The 21,627-nt window shown below is 37.7% G+C and overlaps 1 long non-coding RNA gene across 1 annotated transcript; it reads left to right on the top strand.

Annotated features, from left to right (window-relative positions):
- Positions 1-696: 696 nt before the first annotated feature.
- On the top strand, positions 697-21,130 carry LOC123577254. The gene is made up of 2 exons (XR_006701792.1): positions 697-1,497; positions 17,993-21,130. It is a non-coding gene; the product is annotated as an uncharacterized LOC123577254 (long non-coding RNA).
- The last annotated feature ends 497 nt before the right edge of the window (positions 21,131-21,627 follow it).

Raw genomic sequence — 21,627 nt, forward strand, 5'->3', positions numbered from 1 at the left:
CAGAAGAGGCTGACCGCATAAAACAAAGCAGCCCCCATAAATTGTCTCTTCCACACAGGATAAAAATGGTGATGCTCCCTAGATCAAAGGAGTGAAAACATCATCTGGAATTGGAGGAAATACTTCTTTTTAAGTAGAAAGACTGTCCTGCAATGGACAGTTTCAGCATTGGCTCTTTCAACATGTGCCTCAACAGAGTCCTTAGTAATAAGCCATAATAAAGGCTGCACTGGAATCAAGGGCCAGAAGCAAACCTAAATGTAACTGGCACTTTCTACCATATTCATCCTTCAGTGGATAGAAGTATTCCTGGAACCATCTGGAGCTGGCTATTAAGCAAAGATGAACCACATCAAAACTACATTGAATTCTGGAAAGTGGGATTTAGTACCCTAAGTGACAGGGAGAGAAGAATGCCAATGCTGGCAGTTCCCAAAGAACTCCTTGGCAGAATGCGTATTCTCCCCTCATACTTTTTCCCTCATAGAAATGTGTAAACTTGACCTCCTGGGGTTTTACTGAGAAATGATGAAGAGGAGATCTTTTGCCTCAATACAAGTGCTCAGCTATTAGACTGTGCTCTTTCATTTTTGGAGAAAAATGTGTCTGCAGGATGGTTTTTATTTTAGCAATAGGAAAAGGCAAAAAATATTAATATAGAACCAATAATCCTTTTCTCATTGGGCTATAGGATTATGAATCTTTGACTTAAACTTCGACAGGAAGAGGCACATCTTAGCAATGTCCGCACTCCCAGGGCATGGCAGTTATTACAACATGTTTGGAAGCAGTGAAATTAAATTGTGACTAGATGTGACCCAATCAAATGGTAGACGAGTGCTTGATGAGGGTCAGGCACATGATGAGCACTGTTTGGTGGTGATGAGGGTTCAAAAAAGTCCAAGGCAGTATCCTCTACCTCTTTTTTCTCCTTGGAGAAATACTAGAAACATTGGAGGAATTTAGGAGAAAACATACTGCCTAGCGTTCTCTCCAAGGACAGAAAAACCTCTTCTCTTAGCTATAAAGTCAACTGAGTCTTTGCAAAGAATATTTACCCAAGGGAACTGACTTATGATGCATCTATTTAAAAAAAGCTGAGAAAAGGTGAGGGAGGGGATTACATTTTGAATATCAACAAAATCTCTTCGAAATTTTCCATTCTTCTGCTTGTAGATACAAGTGAGTTTGCATGGATACATTATCTAGAATCCCACAGACTCCTGCTTCTATACAAGACCTCTGCTCACACACCCTTTTGGAAGACTGTTCCCCTCCCCACACTTTCCTGAGTCCCCAGAGGATGTTTCCTGTGTACTTAATAAAAAACTCCACAACTTTCAGCAGCTGGCTGTTGTTATTTCCTCGTCTTGATGTTCACTTCAGCCTCCAATATTTGCCTCTTTTCCATGAGCCCCAAGAATCTGCCAGATAGGCACTGCTTGTCCGGTAAAGCCCTCAGGTGCCGAAGGAGTGAGCAATCATGGCTGAATGAAGGTAGGTGTGAAATGTTTCTCCTGCCTTTATGTTACATTCTAATAGAGGGTCTCTAGTACCCTGATAATTACCCAAATTCAAATCTCTCTCTCTTTCTCTCTCTCAATCTCCCTCCCTCCCTTCTCACCCTACTCCCTCTCTCTGTTATGTATGGGCTTGGGACAGAAATTAATTCCAGAGACAGCCACCATGCTATTCTCAAAGTCATATGCTAGTCTCAAAGTCACTACTCCCCTCTGGGTACCAAGGCTTTCTTCCTGGTCAAATTTATTTTCATGAGTTTGCTTTCTCTCAAATTATTCTAGGAGGTTTCTTGGTTCTTAAACAAATAGGCTTCTGATGGACCCCCCCCCCCCATTCTGTTATTTAGACCTATTCCCAGATGTATGTACCTTAAAAGAGCCAGCAGCTCTGGCCAGCAGCCATCTCCATACAATGGGCAAATGACAAAATTGGGTAGAGGACTCTAATGTGCAGGTTCCCAGCTTCTGTTTAGTAGGAGGCCTCCTTCCTTTATCCACTACAAATAAAACTTATTTCCTCACAATCTGATGAGCTCGTTCACAAGGAAGTATTAAAAGAACTTAAAGTGATGTTTTTCAATGTTACTTACTTCAAAGAAGCATTTACAGAAAAGTAAAAAGTAAAACTCGCAAAATAATTTATCACAGGATGGCTTTCCTAAGGGAAAGGCTAATGGATTCATGTCCCCCTTCCCCACCTGTGAGTTATCTTGAGAAGCCCTATGAAAACACCCAGGACTCCCTGTTGCAATTATCAAATTTTATCGTGCATACAATTACCTGAATCTTAAAAAAAATACAGTTTCTGGTTCAGCAAGTCAGAGATGGGGCACCAGCTTTCCTGTATCAGAGTGACTTAGCTCCTGCATGCGAGTAGAATGTCTCATTCTTACTGATAGAATTTCAAATAGTCGTAGTCACTCAAGGGTATTCTTAGGACACTTTAGAGCCATGGTATGTCCTTGGCATTTCCTGTTCACTTTGCCAAGCTGGCTTTATCTCTGCCTGTTATTCCAGTCTGATGAATGGCCAGGCAGATTTTACTTTCTCAGTCCAAGATAATTTTTACCTTCTCAGTTTGTGATGGAAATAGAACTCTAATTTAAGCCCCCAAAAGAAGGGGCTATTTCTCAGCCTAATCAAAACTGAAACAGAAGCAATTTGGGGATCACTGGATCTGGGATCTCACACAGTATCATGAGGGCTTGAATTTTCTCCTTCTCTCAGTTTTACTTTCCTCTGCATTGAATATATTTAAGGAGGGTTTTCCACATTGAGTCAAGATGACCAAACAGCACTTCTTTTTCCCAGTAATTTCAACCAAAATAGCAGAATTGAGTCTGACTGGTCTGAGTTGGGACTGAAGTCAATTTCCCAATCAAGCACCACACAAATGAGAATGGAGTGAGATGGGAGATGGTCGCGTACAAGGAAAATCAAATCTCTGCTAGGTGTGAGAAGGTGCTCCTGTCAGGCACAAATATGGATGTCCTCTAGCAAGGTTTTCCCATCACCTCTGAAAATCATGCCCTGTGTCGGAGCACTGCCTTTACTCATCGGCTTGGCCTTGATTGCTTTGAGTTCAGCTCAGAGTCCCCGGAGGAGATAAGAAAGTCAAAACTAACATCAAGAAGATTTTTTTTAACATCAAGAAGATTTTTAACTTTTATGTTTTGGAGGGTTTTTTTTTTCCACTTTTTTATTTTAAATGATGTCAAACTTACAGAAAAGTTGCAAAAATATTAGAGAAAACTTCCGCATATACTTTCCTTGGAGTCATTTTTAATTTTTTTTAATGTTAGGCTCTTCTCATCTGGGAAATAGTGTATTTTAAAGCATTATTCAAATTCCAGAAGCAATTAGGATGTCAGTACTGAAAACTTTAAAAATCTATATCCCTGAAGCCATTCATATAATAAAGTAGGTCTTCATTCAAAATGCACAATATACTAAAGCACCACGGAGAATATAAAGATTAAGTCGGTGGCTCATATAAAAAGAGGAGAAAGGAAAATCCCTAAGATATATAAAATATGAGAGGATATTATGTGTGCTGTTTAGTCCAAATAAGATGCAAGTTAGATTTCATGCTGTGGAGAAGTGACAGGCAATTCTGAGCAAGACCATTTCCAGAAGAAGGTAAGATAGTGAAATTAATGGTTTTATAATGGGAGAAATTATAGCCTTGGTAGCACCAAATCATTTTTCCCTAATCAACACTAATCGCAGGAGGTCCAAAAGTCATCAGCTCAGTCCTTGGGGTCACTCTTCAAATCATGGGATGAACAGAATCTACCTGATATCTGAGATAAAGCATTTCTGAAATAAGGAAGTGAATGAAGGAGAGTGTAGGGTGTGTATCTGTGAATGTATGTGTGTCTGTGTTAATGTTTGGAGCTCGATAGGATTTTCTGCAGGATTTCTTCTTCAAAGTTACTTATTAATAAATGAATTGAAAACTTATTGGACGCCTCCATCTAATAAGATTCCTCACAAGGCCACATTTCCAAATTTGGGCTGCCATTTCAGCAGCTACAATTTCTTATGATGCCGCAAAAAGAGAAAGGCCTCCCAAATAAGAACTATTAGATAAAAATACGTTTTTAAACTAACAGTGGAAATATAAAAAGATGACTAGCAGCCATGGGGACATGAATGATTTTTGTGTTATTTACCAGTGAATCCCCAATACCAAGCACAATAACTGTGTATTTATTTCCCAGAGCTGCTATAACAAACTGGGTGGCTTAAAACAACAAATTTATTCTCTCACTGTTCTGGAGACTGTAAGGTGTTGACACATTTGGTTGGTTATTGCTAGGAGATCTAGGGAGGGAAAACCATCCTATGCTTCTCTCCTAACTTCTAGTGGTTGTAGGAAACCTTGACATTCTTTGGCTTATGGATGAGTCACTTTGCCTCCATCGTCACACTGCCTTGTCTTCCGTGCTTATGCCTATGTCCTCTCCTCTTCTTACAAGGACACCGCTCATCGCATTTAGGGACCACCTTAATCCAGTATGACTTCATTTGAACTAATTACATCTGCAAAGACCCTATTTCCAAAGTAGATCACAACTGAGAGTCTGGCAGACACTCTCCAACCTACCACCAATTAGTACATTTCTTAAAGAAATGCTGGAATAACCACAGCGTGTTAAGAAATAATATCAGTGTATCATCCATCTGCCTTCTGATAAATTCCCCTATAGTTCAATGGGTGGGCAAGCTGTTCAGTAAATTTAAACCAAAACAGTGTCAAATTAAATTCAAATCTCTAGTGTGTAAAAACCCACTTGGAACTTCTTTTCTTATAGACTGACAATATAAAAAAGCCTGGACGCCATAAACAACATTCTCACATTGTTACTATATAACTCTGAAAAATAATGTTCTAACATACTCTGCTCAAATAATGTGTTTTTTTCCTACAACCTCTCCCCTGTTACATATCTCTGTAGATGTCTTCTCAAGGAGAATGACTACATGATTAATAATCCTTTTATCCTTTTTTTTTTATTTGCCATTTTTGGTTGCACTTCAAGAGGTATAATAAATTTGTGTTAACAAGTTTACAGAACAGCATCTAGATAGAACAGATTTGTTGTCTCGTGGTTCCATTTAGATAGTAATAAACTCTGGTGTTTCCATGAGGAGCAAACAAGGAAACAGAAACTGCATAGTCATTTGAACAGGGAAAAATTAACATAAATAATTATTAACTAAAATTGGAGATTGAAGAGATAGAGTATTGCCTAACATTCAGTAAGGAGGACCAGAACTCTAAAGAGTATAGAAATAGCAGAAACAAGAAACACTCTCAAACTCTAGATGTGAGATAGAACATCCAAAAAAAGAGGTCCTCTCAGAGTGAAATCATATCTAATTGGGCACTGCTGTGTCACTGGAACTTAATGGCAATCTGCCCTCTGGAGAAAGCCATCCAGAGGGAGATGTTATGCCTCAGAACTCATTGCATGTTGCTCAAGTGGGTGCAGAAGAAACCACAGACAGGGGTCTGCTCCACCAGAGTCTCTGCTGCAGAGCCATTCCTAGGGAAAGCTGCTGGCCAATGGGTGTTTCTGAGCATCATGCACTGAAGGAACACAATGCCAGAGAAGCCATATGCTGTAGGAACCCAACATTAGAACAATCATTTGGCAGGAGGCTGGCAAGAGATACAAACTGAGACCAGGAAGGCAATAATACGTCCCTCCTTCAGGTCCTGTGATATTATTACTGATAAGAAATATATACAGTATTTGGTTTTCATCCACAATTCTTGGCTCACAGCTCCCAAAACCTTGAAATTTCCTAAGTGTTGATAAAGGTGTCTTTTGTTATGTTAATGTGGTGACTTTTGGATTCCCACCTAGGAATGGGGGCTGTTTGCCAATGAAGCCAATTACATGATTAGAGGGTTAGAACTTTCAATCCCATTCCCAGAAACTCCAGGGAGGAGAGAAGGACCAAAGGTTGAATCAGTCACCAATGGCCAATGATTTAATCAATTGTGCCTATGTAATGAAGCCTCCAGCTTGGAAAGAGTATGGAAGCTCCTGTGCCTTTTCCCCATGGCTTACCTTATGCACCTCTTCCATCTAGCTGTTCCTGAATTATGTCCTTTTATAATAAACAGTAATCTAGTAAAAATGTTTTTCTGAGTTCTGTGAGTGGCTGTAGTAAATGAATTGAACCCAAGAATGGGGTCTTGAGAACCTCTGGTTTGTAGCCAGTGGACAGTACAGGTAATAACATGAACGTCCTCGGAGTATGGAGGACGACAATCTTTGTAAGATTGAACCTTCAACCTGTGGAACCTGATGCTATTTCTAGGTAAATAGTGTCAGAATTGAGTTGTGATTAATTCTTAGATACCTTATTGGTGTCCAAGAAGTGTTTGATGTATAGGAGGCCCTGCCAATACATATGTTGGAATTAGATCCAAGAACCTAAAAAGAGTTCCCCTCCAGTGTGCTCTACCCCTAAAACTTAACATTGTGCCAGCTGAAAAAGGAGATCTATTTAAAGGACCCAGCTATATTTTCACAACACAGGCAATTAGGTGTTGATTTGGAGCTATAAATTCATAACTGGCACATCTGGACATCAACTTCCTTAGTTTGCAAACTGAATTTAATTATCTTTCCATGGCTTAATGACATATTCTAGACTGCTAACTTTTAGCATATTTTCATTGCTTAATGACATATAGACTGTAAACTTTTATAGGGAAGAGAAAGTTTCTCTAAATTCCACAAGTGCTAAGAGAACAGCATAACATTGGAGGTCAAATATCTGATGTGTCCTATTGTGACATTTCAACATAGTGATCTTCAATACTGGGCCAATTACAATGCTTTTTATCTTTAATATGAATAAAATTGAAATAATTACATAAAATTATTTTTAATTCAAAAGTCTAATTAACATTATATCTACTTTCAATTATTTATTTCTCACTTCATGCTTTTTTTTTTAAACTCTTTATGACTACATTGTTGTTTCTTGATAACTGTTAACACTAGGAGAATCTAGCCTGTATTAAGTATTTTTTATGGACTAGTACTTCCCTTATCTCGTCTTATTTAATTGTCAAATATTGACATTGGAATTTAAGTATTATCATCTCCATTTTCTTTATTTAGAGAAAACAAGACTTTAAGTTTAATAACTCTCCCAAGCCTTCATAAGCTAATAAATGGTTGAACCAAGATATAGATGCAGGCAATGTATGTATCAATGACTCATCAGGCCCCCATATAGCCTCTTGAAGAAAATAATACTAGTGTTAAGAAAAAAATTATAAAACAGTTATACCATTGCTACTCGCTATTTGGCTTTTTTCCCCTTCAGTTTTAAGGCCAGAGAGCATTATTGCTTCTTGCAGAGTTAGACCAGATAAAGCAGATCAATGATGATTATTTTTTAATAACATACATCATAACTTATGATGCTTATTATGCATACTTACAGGAACTAACTGTAGTCATTTTTTCCACTTCACCTTCTTGTTTCCCCATTCCATTTTACTCAGAACCTGGTGTTCATAGGTCTTCTTCTGTTATCACTATCTGACTCACAGAGATTCCCTGTTAATATCCAGGGGAAGGTGAAACAAAGAATAAGCTTATCACCAATTCTTGCAATTATTTCCTTGGAGATTTAATGGAGTAGATCAATAAAGACAACTATTAAGCGGCAACGTACAAGAATAAAGAAGCTGTGCAAACAAACATCCTGTAGATCAGTGGACATTAATGAATCTTCTCCTTCAGTAACTTGCTTTAGAACCTACCTAGGAAATACTCCACCCTGTCTTTGAATGCTTAAAATATTTTATTATTTGACAAAATAAACACATAATCCACACATTGATTAAAATGTTACATATATTTAATTCAAGTGTATTGTGAAAGCTCACAATGCCAGCAAGGAACTTTTATAAGTAACTCATTCACTACTTGTTGAATACATATTACGTGCTAGGCTGGTGATACAACAATGAACAAAACAGACAAAAATCACAGCTGTCCTAAGGCTTAGAGTGTAGCATGGAAGACTGACTATAAAAATAAACAAGTAGTTTTATGGTATATTAGAAGGTAATATGGGGAAAAAAAATAAAGCAGGAAAGGGATATTGGGAACGTGTGGGTGACTACAATTTCAAGTGGGAAGCTGAGAAAAAGTCTTACTGAGAAGGTAGCATTTGAACAAAGACCATCTTTGCTCAAAGGTAAAGTGAGCCATGTCAACATCTGGAGAAGAACACTCCAAGCAGAGTTTATCAGACATCTCTTATGCATCCCTGAGACCCTCTTGGCCTCATGTGTGTCTTGTTCCAGTTTTATGTGGACTCTGATGGATATAATTTCTTTTCTTCTGCCCCAGGGCTTCTTGTTGATGTTGCTGCTGACCCTTGGGCATGTAAACCCACAATTGCACAAGTTGGAAGTGCAGGGGAATTAATGCCCATGTGGATAAACTTTAACCAATGCAAAAGACGAGCCTGTGGATAAATTCTTCCCCCTTAATGTTTCCCAGGAACACTGCTGCTTAAGAGTGCAGTCTACTGAATCAAACAACTAATTGCTCTAAATAGATGGCAGCTCAGTGTGTCCTTGCATTGGTTCTCCATCCTTTTCTGCATCTTTCTTCTCTTCTGTGAGAAAGAGAAATATCACATAAGCTCTATGCATCTGTTTCTGGGTAGCCTAATCTAAGACATAAAAGGAAAAAAAAGTGCAAAGTCCTGAGGTAGAAATATGTTTGACACACTAAAGAACAGCAAGAAGGCCATTGTGGTAAGGCCAGATGGAGCAAAGGGAAGAATAAAAGGAAACTAAGTCAGAGATGTCATTGAGGACCAATCATGTAAGTTCTTATAGACACTGAAGAACTTTGGCATTGGTTCTGCCTGAAGTAGGAAGTTATTGACATGATCTGACTTATGGTTTAACTGGATCACTATGAACACTCTGTTAAGAGACTGAGAGGAACAAGGGTAGACATGGAAAACCAGTTAAAAATCTTCCCTAAAAATTCTGGTAAGAGATGATGGTGGTTTGGGTCAGTAGCAGCAGAGATGAAGAGGTGTGGTGGATTCCGGTTATATTTTGAAGGTAAATATATCAAGACTTTAGGGAGTGAGAAGGAAGAGGAAGTAAAGATGACTCTGTTGAAACTTGATTTGGTATAAAATGTAAGGAAGAAAACAAGGAAAGAGTAGGTGTGGGAAGAAAGCTCAAGAATTTGGTTTTGTACATGCTAAATTTAATATACTCATTAATCTCCAAGTGCAGATGTCAACAAAACAGTTGCATAACATGTCTGGATTTTAAGGGTTTATGTTTCAAGTTTCAGAACAATAATCATCAGTATTGTTAATGTTTAAAGACATGAGACTGAATAAGATTACCATGGAAATGAGTATAACCAGAGAAAAGAAGGGTGCAGAAACCAAGCCCCCCCAGGATACTCCAACAGTAAGTAAGGGACATAGAGGAATCCACAAAGAAGACTGAGGAGTGGTCAATGAGGATTATGAAAACCAGGAATGGTGTCCACTTAGAAAAAAAAGAAAGAAAACACTTCAAAAAGAAAAGAGGATAAAATGAGAGAAAAGAAATAAATGATTTATTGTGTCGAATACTGCTGAAAGTACAACTAAGATGAGCATTGATATTTGATCAATCAAATACCAAGCATTTGATATTTAATTTAGCAAATGGGACTTGTTGACAACAGTATTTTTATTGGAATAATAGAGACAGAAGCATGATTTGACTGAGTTCAAGAGAGAATGGCAGAGGAGAAATAGAGATAGTGAGAAAAGACCTCACTTGAGGGGGTTTGCTATAGAGGAGACTAAAGGAATTGAGTGATTACTAGAGAGAAAATGAAAGGAAAGGTTTAGTTGAGATTGTTAAACTAAGAGCTTATAAGCAGATAATGAGAATAATCCACCAGGAGGGGAAATTAATGATGCAGGAAAGGAGTATTACTGGGGAAATAGCCCTGAGAATGTGAGAATGGAATATAATGGACAATTGAAAAGGTTGTCCTTACTAGGAACACAGACACCTCATCTGCAGGAGCAAGAGGGAAGATAAAATATAAGGGCACAGGTGCTGGTCAGTGAATGGATGTAATGTGGAAACTTGTAGACCTTCTCCTGTGATTGCCACCATGTATTCAGTAAAACTGAAAGCAAATTCATCAGCTGAGAGTAAGTATGGGTAAGTAGGTGCTGAAGGTAAGGAGAGAGGAGAGAGAACAAAATAGTCATCTATCACCCTTTCTGTTTGAGAATTCTAGGTTACTTTCATTCTAAGCTACCTACTCCCAAATCCCCTACCCCAACCACCAATGCCAAATGGTAATCAAAGTAGAATTCACGGAGGGGTTTCATAGTGAGCAGAACCTGGTAAAGTAAACAGCTCTGCTCACTCAAATTCTCTATTTTCTCTGGGGCACTTGGAATAGGGCCAAGCATGGTCTCTGTTTTTATCACTTGAAATGTTTTCAGCAACAACTAATCCAACTTCATGTCCCATCCCAATGGTTCAATTGATACCCAATTAGTTCTGGGGGTGAGGAGTCAGGCTGAGCTTCTTTTCCTGCTTGGAATGACTTCTTGAGAAAAAGCTGAACCAACTTTCTCTGGTAGGCATCTAGGGGATTCTGGATATTTTGATGAGGCAAGATGAATCCAAAGTTTCCTTTCCTTCTTCTAGGGCATCTAGAGATGCCCTAGATTGAACTTCTAGAGATGCCCTAGAAGAAAGGAAGAATGAGTTAGAATTTCTATGCCCCAGGAAATTTTAAGAATTTAACAAATATTGTCTCCTTCTTTTTGGTCTGCTTCCATTTGGCTAGCCTTCATTATATATATTTTTCAGATACATAGACCTTCTTTTCCATGTCTGGATTGGGAACTACATTTTTCCTTGTCTTATAAACAAAATAAATTGCATTTAGAATCTTCTTAAACTTTACACATGCATTATGTCTGTCATGTTCACAAAAACTGTATCAGAGAAGTATCTGATTTTGTAAATAAAGAAACTGAGGTTTTAGATGACCTATTCAAATTTATGTATCTAATGAGCAAAGGATTATTTTTGCCAATACCCTTTTACCACAGATCTCATAACTTTCACTAAGATTATATTTACCCATCTTTTGTCTGCTGTCTACTACAATTATAGCACTATACCAACCCAATAAAATTCTAGATGGATTCAGCTAATCTAAACTTAGAATATCCAACTAGAAATTGATTAGCAATGGATATGTACCTTACTGATCAAAGATTCTAAACCCTTCTGTCAGTGGAAACATATACTTCATCAGTAAAAATAGATGAAATTTTTCACTAGTTACTAATATGTTTAAGGAAGAATTAAATTTCCTTAAGCTACAGAATTCTGGAGAATCTGCAAGCCAATATTTTAGCCAGCCAGTACCCTGTAAATTAAAGAAAATCATAAGAAGTCTCACACACCAGGAAGACTATGACAAAGGAGTTGGGGTAAGGAAGGAAAAAAAAAGAAAGAGAAAATCTAGGTTTTATGGGAAGAGAAACTAACATTTATCCAGCTTTTTTAATCTGCCAGGCATTTTATACATATTATTTATTTCAACCTTGAGAGCCATGAAGTAGAAGTAGGATCTCTCAAAGACTAATAATGTTCAAAACATTGTAAACTTTGTAAGTAGGATTTCTACCCAATATTCCCTGACTTCCCACCTCATCTTCTTTGGAAAGGCTATTTTATTCCCAAGGATCCTAAAATACTTGCCAATAGCAACATGGTTACAATAAATGTATTTGAGCCAACAGACATAAACATATATGTAATAAACACTTAAAAGAAAAAAGTCCAATTCCTCCATAATATGCCAACCTAGGCAATTAACTAACACAAGTCTAGAATCACAAGGTGTTTTGTTTTGAAAAGGCCATTATAGAGCCTGCTATCTTCCTGTACATGCTGTTTTCGAATGTGAATAGTTTCTTTCCAAGGAAGCTAAAAAGAAGGCAATTTTGCCAAAAAGAACAATGTGTAATCCTATGTTTTGCCTGTCTTTATCAGTTCATCCTTAGAGATGTTAACTGTATGCCCAAACCTAAATTAAGAATCAGAATTTCAATAAATAATTGAACTCTTGAGGTGCCTGGGTGGCTCAGTCAGTTGAATATCCAACTTCAGCTCAGGTCATGATCTCACTGTTCGTGAGTTCTGGGCTAACATCTCCAGGTCTGGAGCCACCTCAGATTCTGTATCTCCCTGTCTCCGCCCTTCCCTTGTTTGTGCTCTCTCTCTCTCTCTTCCCCCCCCCCCCGTCTCAAAAAAAATAAACATTAAAAAAAAATAATTGAACTCTTATAAGGAAGAGACATTCATGTAATGATTGAATTAACATTTTAATTAAAAACTCCTATTTTTCAGGTATTCTCCTATATCCTTTAGATACAGGGGTGAACAAAATATAAACATACTTGTTCTCACAGAATAAACATACGTTATAGGAGGGCTAGGAGAGCTAAAGCCAATTATCAGACAGTTACATAATCACAAATGTAATACAATATATGAAGTGAAAATAATGAGTTGTAAGTAAGCATACAAAAAAAATCACCTGACTTATTTTGGAAATCATAGCAGATTCCTAGAAGAAGTGAGACTTGAGTTCAAAAGGACAAGTAGGTGCTGGCTAGCTGAAGAGAGAGGAAGGGTCAGGGAAGGCATGGGCAGCAGCATTAAGTGGAAGCATGGAATGCTCTGGTTTCAGAAGGAATTCCATTAATGCTTTTGGGGATTGAGGAGGGAGGAGCTTGAGACTGAGCTAAAGAGGTTATGCAAGGTCTTGTGGACTTTGAGAAGCACTCTGGACTCTATTTATTTTTTTATTTTAATTTTTTAAATATGTATTTATTTATTTTGAGAGAGAGCGTGCACATGTGCGCAAGCAGGGGAGAGACAGAGAGAGGGAGAGAGAGAATCCCAAGCAGGCTCCGCCTTGTCAGCACACATGCAGGGCTCCATCTCATGAACCATGAGATCATGACCTGAACCGAAATCAAGAGTACAGCACATAACCAACTGAGCCACGTAGGGGCCCCTGGCCTGGATTTTGAAGCAATCTGATGCTGTTAAAAATTTTTAAGCAAGAGAGAGAACTAAACATATTTGTTTCTTGAAAGATTTCTCTGGATGCTATGAATAAATTGGAAGGACCAAACAAAAATATTTTGCAGGAATTCAGGAAAGAGAGGAGGAAGGTTTGAACTAGAATAAGGGTAATAGAGGTGGAGAAGAGTAGGTAGGCTTCAAAACACAAGAATTAGTGTTTAATTCAATATGGGGGTCGAGAAGAAAGAGGGTCTGATATTACGTCCATGTTTCTAACTTGAGAAAATCATGAAATTGTACTAATCATAAAAATGGAAGGAATCCAAGGATACACACATTTGGAAAGGTGCAGTATTGTTCCAACTTTGGACATAATGAATTTTAGATACTTGTTTGATGAGGAGGAGCTCTTAAGTAGGCTGCTGGGTAAACTGGCTGACGATACAAATTTGAGAATGTCTCCAAATCTATTTAGGTACAGAGCCTAGATTGAAACAAGGCTCCTTCTCAATTATTTAGGTTGTATTGCACAGTGACAGCAGGACACAGATATGCACAAAGGAGAAACCAATAACAGATACCCCTTGTGACAAGTATTTTCCTCCCATGTGGGCCCTCAAATTAACTGACCTTTTATCCTTCATCATCTAAGTGACTTCCTTGTTTCAGTTCTATTGGGATAGGATTTGAGCCATCAACAAATGGTAATGAAGATGTGAAAGCAACATTGCCTAGAACATTTCCCCTTAAGGTGTGGAAAAGGCTAAAATTTTAAGAATGAAAAACATCTTCATAGATGAAAATTTTACAGTGTAGATTAAACAGAAACCAGGGGCTAATATCAAGAAAGAGAATATAGTTCATCAAGGATAAATTCTCAACATTGACCTAGGTGGTATACAGGGTATTCAAAAAATACGTGCTATACATCATGCTTATAATTAAAGATAATGATTCATAGATGAAAGACATTTAATTATTAGGCAAGACAAACAAAAATTTTAAAAAACATGTTCAAACATATAGTATGGATTATTTGTTCAGTCAATAAACACTTGTTGAGGAATCATCATTTGACAGACTCTGTGTTGTATCTGTATCTCAAGACATAGAGAAGAATAAAATATTAGTTTCTTCATTGAAGAAAGTCAAGTTTTAGGGGAAAAACAGATAACTATCAAAAAGTTACAAAACAAACGTACTCAAAATAAATATGTGTTTCCATGGGAAATTCCATGGGAACATTTAAATTGGATCGATTAAATTGGCTGGGGTAATGATATTTCAATTTGATTTAAAAAAAAAAAGGTGAATGTGCCAAACTGAAAATGGCGGAAGGCCTCTATAAGCCTAAGACATAGTTTGGCAAAAGAAACAGAAGAATGAAAGGTTGTGGTGGACTGACTGATATACAGGTATATGGTGGGAACCAGTGGGAACTGGTGGAAAAAGAGTCTGGGATGGTGGATTAGGGTTCTGTGTACTGTGCCACGGGTTTTATCCTGCAGGTAATGAGGGATCATCTGATCGATTCCCGAAAGAGGTGAGCCATATTCCACATGGGACCGAGTCTGGATATTGGTGGAGTAAAATGGTTACCTGAGTAGTCATGGCAATGTTACAAATCAAGTTCAAAAGATAAGAAACTGTTTAAGAAAGCCAAATCTGTCAAGCATGAGGGTTGAGCACTATAGATGAATAATAGTACAAGGTAAATGGTTGCAGGCATGGGTTGAAAATAAAAAGGCAAAGACAGAGTAAAATAAAGGGCCCCAAGAGCTAAGGAACAGCAGATTCACTTAATAGGCCTCTGTCTAGGACATGGGTGAGTGAGTTGGTTTAGTTAAAAGGGATGAAGTTTGGGGAGCTCTCGCAGAGGGAGACATAGGTTGTTAAACAAGGAGCTAACATAATCAGACTGGTATTTTAGAAGAATTGCACTGGAGTATGGTGAAAGATGGAGCAAAGATAAGGGTCAGGAAAGCGTTCTTTTGTGAATGTGAAGAAGAGAAAGACTTTGGTGAAAGTTTAAACTAGTTTATAGGCCACAACAGTTTGGTCAGGAAGGGGAAAGATAAAATGCTGCCAGAGAGGTTGGGTAAGACTGCAAGGTGATTTGCAGGATGGGTAGAATTTGGCTCAATAGTGAGGAGTGGGGAAGGGACTCCATATTGGAGGAGAAGGTAGCAGAACTTATTACAGGATAGCAGATTTGGGAAACTCCTGAGCCAGACTCCATCTGGCGTTTTGGTATTCATATCTGGTTCTCAGTATGAACTCTCTTTTGGAAAGGATTGGTAAGCGTCCTCAGCACCATATTTGTTACTGTCCAGTGGCTTCCTGCATCGGTCACCTTCAAAAGTTTCAGCACAAAATCCTGTGGGTTGGAAACCAATACAATAATAGTTAATCCATGGGTTTGAATTTAGATATTTTGTGCCTTGGTGTAGCAGAAAGAACTTGAGCTTTAACCACATACTAGCTAAATGATTGATGAAAATGATCTTACAATAAGAAAGATGGCTGTCTGTCAAAAGAAAAGAATGATATGGTTTAAGTATCTGCACATTGAGCTGCAATCAGAGATGTTCTGCAGACTGGCCACTGCTTTTTAATGATTGCATTGACGTCAGACGGTGTCTAGTGCAACCAGCTATTTTTATATATCAATTGAAAATGCAGCAGCTATCTCTCCTCTGAATTAGATCACAGAGCAGCAATGAAAACACATGCCTCTGCCATAAGGTAGATGAACAGGCACTTCTGGGTTATGTTAGAGAGAATATGAGTTTTTCTCAATCTGCCCTGGAGCAATGGTTTACAGTTGTCAATTGTACAAATCACTGGGTACCTTTTCGTGAAGTATTTGTAAGAAAGGAAGAAAGGGAATATTTTGCTTCGCTGATCTGAGAATAGCTACAACAAAGCTGAGCACAGTACACACAGCAAACCAATCTTTAGGAAAGCAGCAAGATTATCAATGCCAGACAAGGAAAGAATGTCCTTTTCTCCATGTTAATGCTGATTCCATTAATGAAAAGGAAATTGGAGGATCAGGTTCCCGTCCAAGGTCCTGGGACCCAGGACGTCTGAGGGGCTGGGTCCATGAAGAATTCCTCCAACTGGATATTTTCTGATGCAGCTGTTCCTGAAAATACCTCCTGATGTTGCCAGATGGGAATCTCTGGATTAGAAAACCTTATGCATAAGCACACAGCAGCAGGACAACTGTGACTGGTATTCTCAGCAGAATGCCAGCGTAGCTCTGAATATATTTTCATATGCTATCATACGATGATTAGAAATAAAGAAAATGCATGATCAACAAACATTACATAATACATGTTCAAGAAAAGTCTCATAATCATGATGACAAAGGTCATAGTAGATTTTTAAATCTCCCTATATAAAATCAGTTCTTTGTGCATTCAGTTTTGTTTGTTGGAGAAGGTAGAAATCCATGATTTTATAAAATTTGGGGGTGAGGTGGGAGGAATAAACATTCAAATTCAAAACCATCAGCTTTTTGTGACTCTATGCTATTTCCCAGATAAGTACAGACATTTCAGCAAGACCTTTGTTTGCTGGGCAGTATTATATGACTGCACTTTATAAATTCCGAATTTTAAATTACAGATGATAATATCAGCTCCCAAATGTCAGACATCATGATGAATTGGCTTTTCAACTTTTTAAGCCATTCACTTTCTTCCCTTCCGAAATGTCAAATGTAAAGTCTCCTGATAACAAAGCTGTGCAAAGCTTGTTATTATTTTTATTTTTGCAGGAATCATAATACTTAATGGACAATTCTTCCAAAGCTTGTTTCATATGTGTTCTTTGCTTGATATTCTAATTGTTCAGACTGTACCAGCTTTTGAGTAAACTAATCAATAACATCTACCTCCCCCCAATATAGCAGTTTTGAAATGATTGTTTTCACCACTTCCATAGCACTAAAATTGTGTTTAAAATGTCAATTTAATGCCTAATTAACCTCTTACTTTTAATTTGTCTTTTGTTCCAGACACACAGATGTTCATTTTGCCCTTTTGGAAAGTGAAGGTAGAACAGCTAAAAAAAGAATGTCAAGGCTCATGAATTTTTCTTCATTAACATCTTAATCTAGCAAAACTGACATAAGAATTGCACCTTGTATTTCATGGAATGTTGTTATAAAGTGATATTAAAAACTGGACTGTCATGCTTTTTTCCCCTACTTTCATCAAAGCTAAAATGGAAATATTCATTGTTGAAAAGCACAGAAATTAAACTGTCGGTTGTTTGAAGGATTGATTTACTTATAAATATACTCATTTACTCATTCACTCAACACATCTTTATAGGGTATCAACCAAGTTCTAAGCACTAGGCTAGGTAAGAAATACAAGGTAAACAAAACACAGCATCTGAGTTTGAGGAGTTGGAATTTATGGTGGGAACAAGCTATATCATAGTTACAGTTAATAAGAACTTAATAGGTCAAAGACTATCTCTTTTTTCTGAACATGACTTTGAAATTAAGTTCCTAAAGTTCTGAAAAGACTATTACACAATAATTCTTTAAAAAAAAAAACAAAAAACCTTACCTCAACTATAATCTAACATAGCTCTAAAGGGTACTCCTCCTTTGTTTAGGTCACATTGCCATTCAGCTTTTATCCTCTTGCTCAGCTATGTCTCCTTGAGAACATGAAACAGGTCTCAGTGCCCTTATACATGCCGTAATACAAACAAATTCAGATTTCCAACAGTGACCCTCATCAAAATAACTGTATGTATTGCTCCATTTTCAGCAAATTCGTTTTCTATTTTCTTTTGTATCTCTCAGGAAAATGAGTGGGCATTCTAACCAACTCTGATGATTGCAACCTTGACTTTCATTACAAAGAGAGCACATAACTTTCAGATAGCTTAATTGATAAACAAAACTGTTGACACAGAAGATTCAAGCACCCTTCCTCCGTATTAGCAATGGAAGACAATAAATATCGTCATATGTTATATGCACCAAACATCTCTGGAAGGATGCACAAATTCAGATTCCAGAGGCCTGTATCTTCAGATTAAAACTGTTCTGCACCACCAGGAATAGAAGGGCTCAACATTTTTCTCAATGAGAAAAGCATTGTCAATTGAAGATTGTTAACTCTGATAATAACACCTAACCTTATTAAATTACTACCACCTTCTTACTTGCAGGTACTGTGATTCACTTTTCTCATGCTTCATCTCAGGTCAGCGCTCACTTCCACTGCTACAATCCTAAAAACAGGCCATGGGCCAAGGGTAGCCCCGTGCACATAGCACACCTTCAAAGCCTACTGCATGTAATCACAACTACCAACTGGCTGTGCAATTTAATGGAACCTGAATATACAAAGGTAACTTCGGCGGTGAGGACCAAAGAGAGTTCTATTTATTACTTTCTATTTGAGAACAGAGAAGTAAGCAAAGTTGTATGGTGCTGAGGGATCAGAAGGAGTGGAAATAAGAATGAAGCTCTGGGTTGTATATGGTGGCTAAAGGACTTTTCATCACAAAGATGCCTATGGTTTAGTTTTAATTTGTTCATGTGTATGTGATGTTACATTTGTACTCTGATATACTTCAGGAAAGTCTGCTACTCACACAAAATGACCTTGTATAGGTAGGTGTATGTGTATGTTTATTTTTGTTAGTTAATGGTAGGGGAGGGTTGCAATTTTTTTGGATATGTGAAAAATATGGAAAAGATCCAAGGGTCTTTGTGTCAGTCTCAGGGTTGACACAGTCTGAGAAGAACAACATGAGCAAAAGAGCAAGTCAATTCATAAAATGAGAGCCAACTGTTGGAAGCAGGTGTCCAAAGCCAGAGGTGGCCATGAGAACACAAGTCCCTCTGGAGCTCATGGCAATCTGGGAAAGGGCTATGGTCTTCCACATTCCAGGGAATGGGGCTCAAATCAATCCTCCTAACACCTAAAGAGTTAGGGAGAACTCCAAACACCCACAATACATAAGTATTTGCTTTGAACAAAACATTTTCCCCACAGTTATTACAGAAACCGCAATCAAAAGATTTGTCTGTCCATCGCCTGTTAGAAGGCTGCAGGAATATAAGACTATGCATTGTTTAAATCTCTTAAAAACAAGATTTGTCTTCCCTATAAGAACTTCATTTTCTAAAAGTAGGTTGGTCCCTAGAGAAGGGATTACTTAAATTAAAGCCAATCTGTGAAACATGTAATTATTTCTCTGGAGTGTCAGCATTTACTTCTCTTGGAGAAAGCCTGCAGATCTGGGCTGAAATGGTGTAGTTGCATCAGTATTTTGTGGTCATTGGACTTGGTTCCTTGTATCTGATAACATATTTCTATAAAGGCTACATGTGAATTTTATGTAAAATGGTTATTGAAATGTTGTCCATTTTGTTATTTGTTGTCTGTGGCAAAGACTAGCAGTTGCTCATCAAATGTTTTTGGTGGTATATACCTAACCAGAAGAAGACTACATACACTTCCCAGCCAACCCTGCATCCTTACATGATGTGGCATGTGCTCAGTTGGAGACAATAAATTGGTGCAAAAGTGGTTGTATGAGAGAGAGTTCTGGAAAATTCTCTTAAATGGAAAAGGACAAATAACTTTGGAGGCTTACTCCTTCTTTCTCACAGCCTGAAAGTCAGATATGATCACTAAAGCACCATAGCTGTGTTGGACCAAAAGGTACTTTAAGGATGGAAAGCACAAATCTTGAGAATGATCAACCAGAAAATAAGAGCCCATGTCCTTGGTGACACCATGAAGATTCTCCAAAAAAGCTTGGGATTTCTTCTTTTATTTGAGAGAGAAATAGCTGCTCATTTGTTTAAAGCATTTTTATTTGGGGGTTTCCTGTTTTATGCAGCAAATCTAACCATCTGTCTCCTGCATAAGGATATGAATTGTAAGTTTCTTGTAGAGTTTACTGCCAGGAAAGGCTACTTCTTTCATGATAGGTTTACTTTATATCTCGCTGCCTTTGCTTTTTATGGAGAGCAGAGTTAAATTTAGTGGTTGTTGCAAAATGATTCTTGCGGTAGGCTGCTGGTATAATGATTTTTATCTCTCCCCCTGCCCCCAGCTTGAACCATTCCCACATCTTCTGGTACTTTACCTCCATTTGAATTAGTTCAGTTGCATATCTTTACAAACTTCCTGAAAAGTGCTTTTAAAAATATATAATCAGAAGATTTAGCATGATCTGCTGATTAGGTGACATTACATTTTAGAAAAGAATCATATAGGAAAAGGGAACTGTGGTTTAAATCACTGATATTTAACCAAAAACTGCTTCATTCTCCCTTAGCTGAAGGATATTTTCTCTCTGCTCATCAAACAAATCAAAGACAAACAAGACCTATGTATATTTACAAAAACAATTCAGATTATAAATATAGTTCTTACACTGTTGCTTCTTTTGTATACACAGAACTCAGGAACTCAAGACATGGCTATTTACAAGCACTAAATTCATCAGTGTTGGGTAATGAATTTTTATGCTAACCGCTAGTAAGGAGCAGAGCCAAAATTGAAACTCAGGTCTCTGTCCTCTGTCCATAGTACTGATTCCAACTTGTAGAAAATAATGAGATGGTGCAATCTCAGGGGGAAACAAAAGGTAATGTACCAACAGCCACCATCTCCTCACCTCTTCAAAGATGTTTTGTTTTGTTTGTTTGTTTTTTAATTAAAAAGAACAGATAAAATAACAAAATAAACCTCTACAGATTTCACAGTTACACCTCTGCCACCAGTCTGAGGTGCTGACCTCTGGAAATCAGTGACCTGATGGTGACACACCTCCTGCCCCTCCCTAACCTGTTCTCTTGCTTCCTTCAAACTGGAAACTTCTCAGATCTGCAGGGACTTGCTATAGGTATAAGTACACTGGGGACAAGAGTGGGGTGATTTTCACTACAGTATATAAATAAATGCAGAAAATATAAGCCTTGTTTTCATTAGAACATAGTTCTGACTGCAATCTATTTTGTGGGTGGATAAAGTTGTGCACACAATAAATGATTTTGCTAAACTTACTGTCAACGAAAGAATAAAGTTAAATTTCCTTCAGGCAATTTCTTATATAAATACAAAGATTTTCTTAAGCATAATTCAATAGAGCAAAATAAGGGTATTTTCCCAAAAACCTCTTAACAGCCCAGAGAGAGAAAAGACTTAAGTTCTCCTGAACATAGGTTCAAGTTTCTAGAATTATACAGGCCCCTCTATCCACTCCTCCATCAGCATTTGCCTTAGGACAGTGATATTATGTTCGTTTCTGTAGGAACCCTTCACTGTTGACTCTTGTAGAGCAGGGACTACAGCACAGTGACAGGAATACGTATAATGGGGACTCAGTGCCAAAATGAAATGAATTTCTGATTTAAGTCCCTCTTGCCAGTTCCCTTGTCTTTACAGAAAGAGAGATCTGCTCATACTCACA

Source organism: Leopardus geoffroyi, chromosome A1 (genome assembly GCF_018350155.1).
Source record: "Leopardus geoffroyi isolate Oge1 chromosome A1, O.geoffroyi_Oge1_pat1.0, whole genome shotgun sequence".
Classification (NCBI taxonomy): domain Eukaryota; kingdom Metazoa; phylum Chordata; class Mammalia; order Carnivora; family Felidae; genus Leopardus; species Leopardus geoffroyi.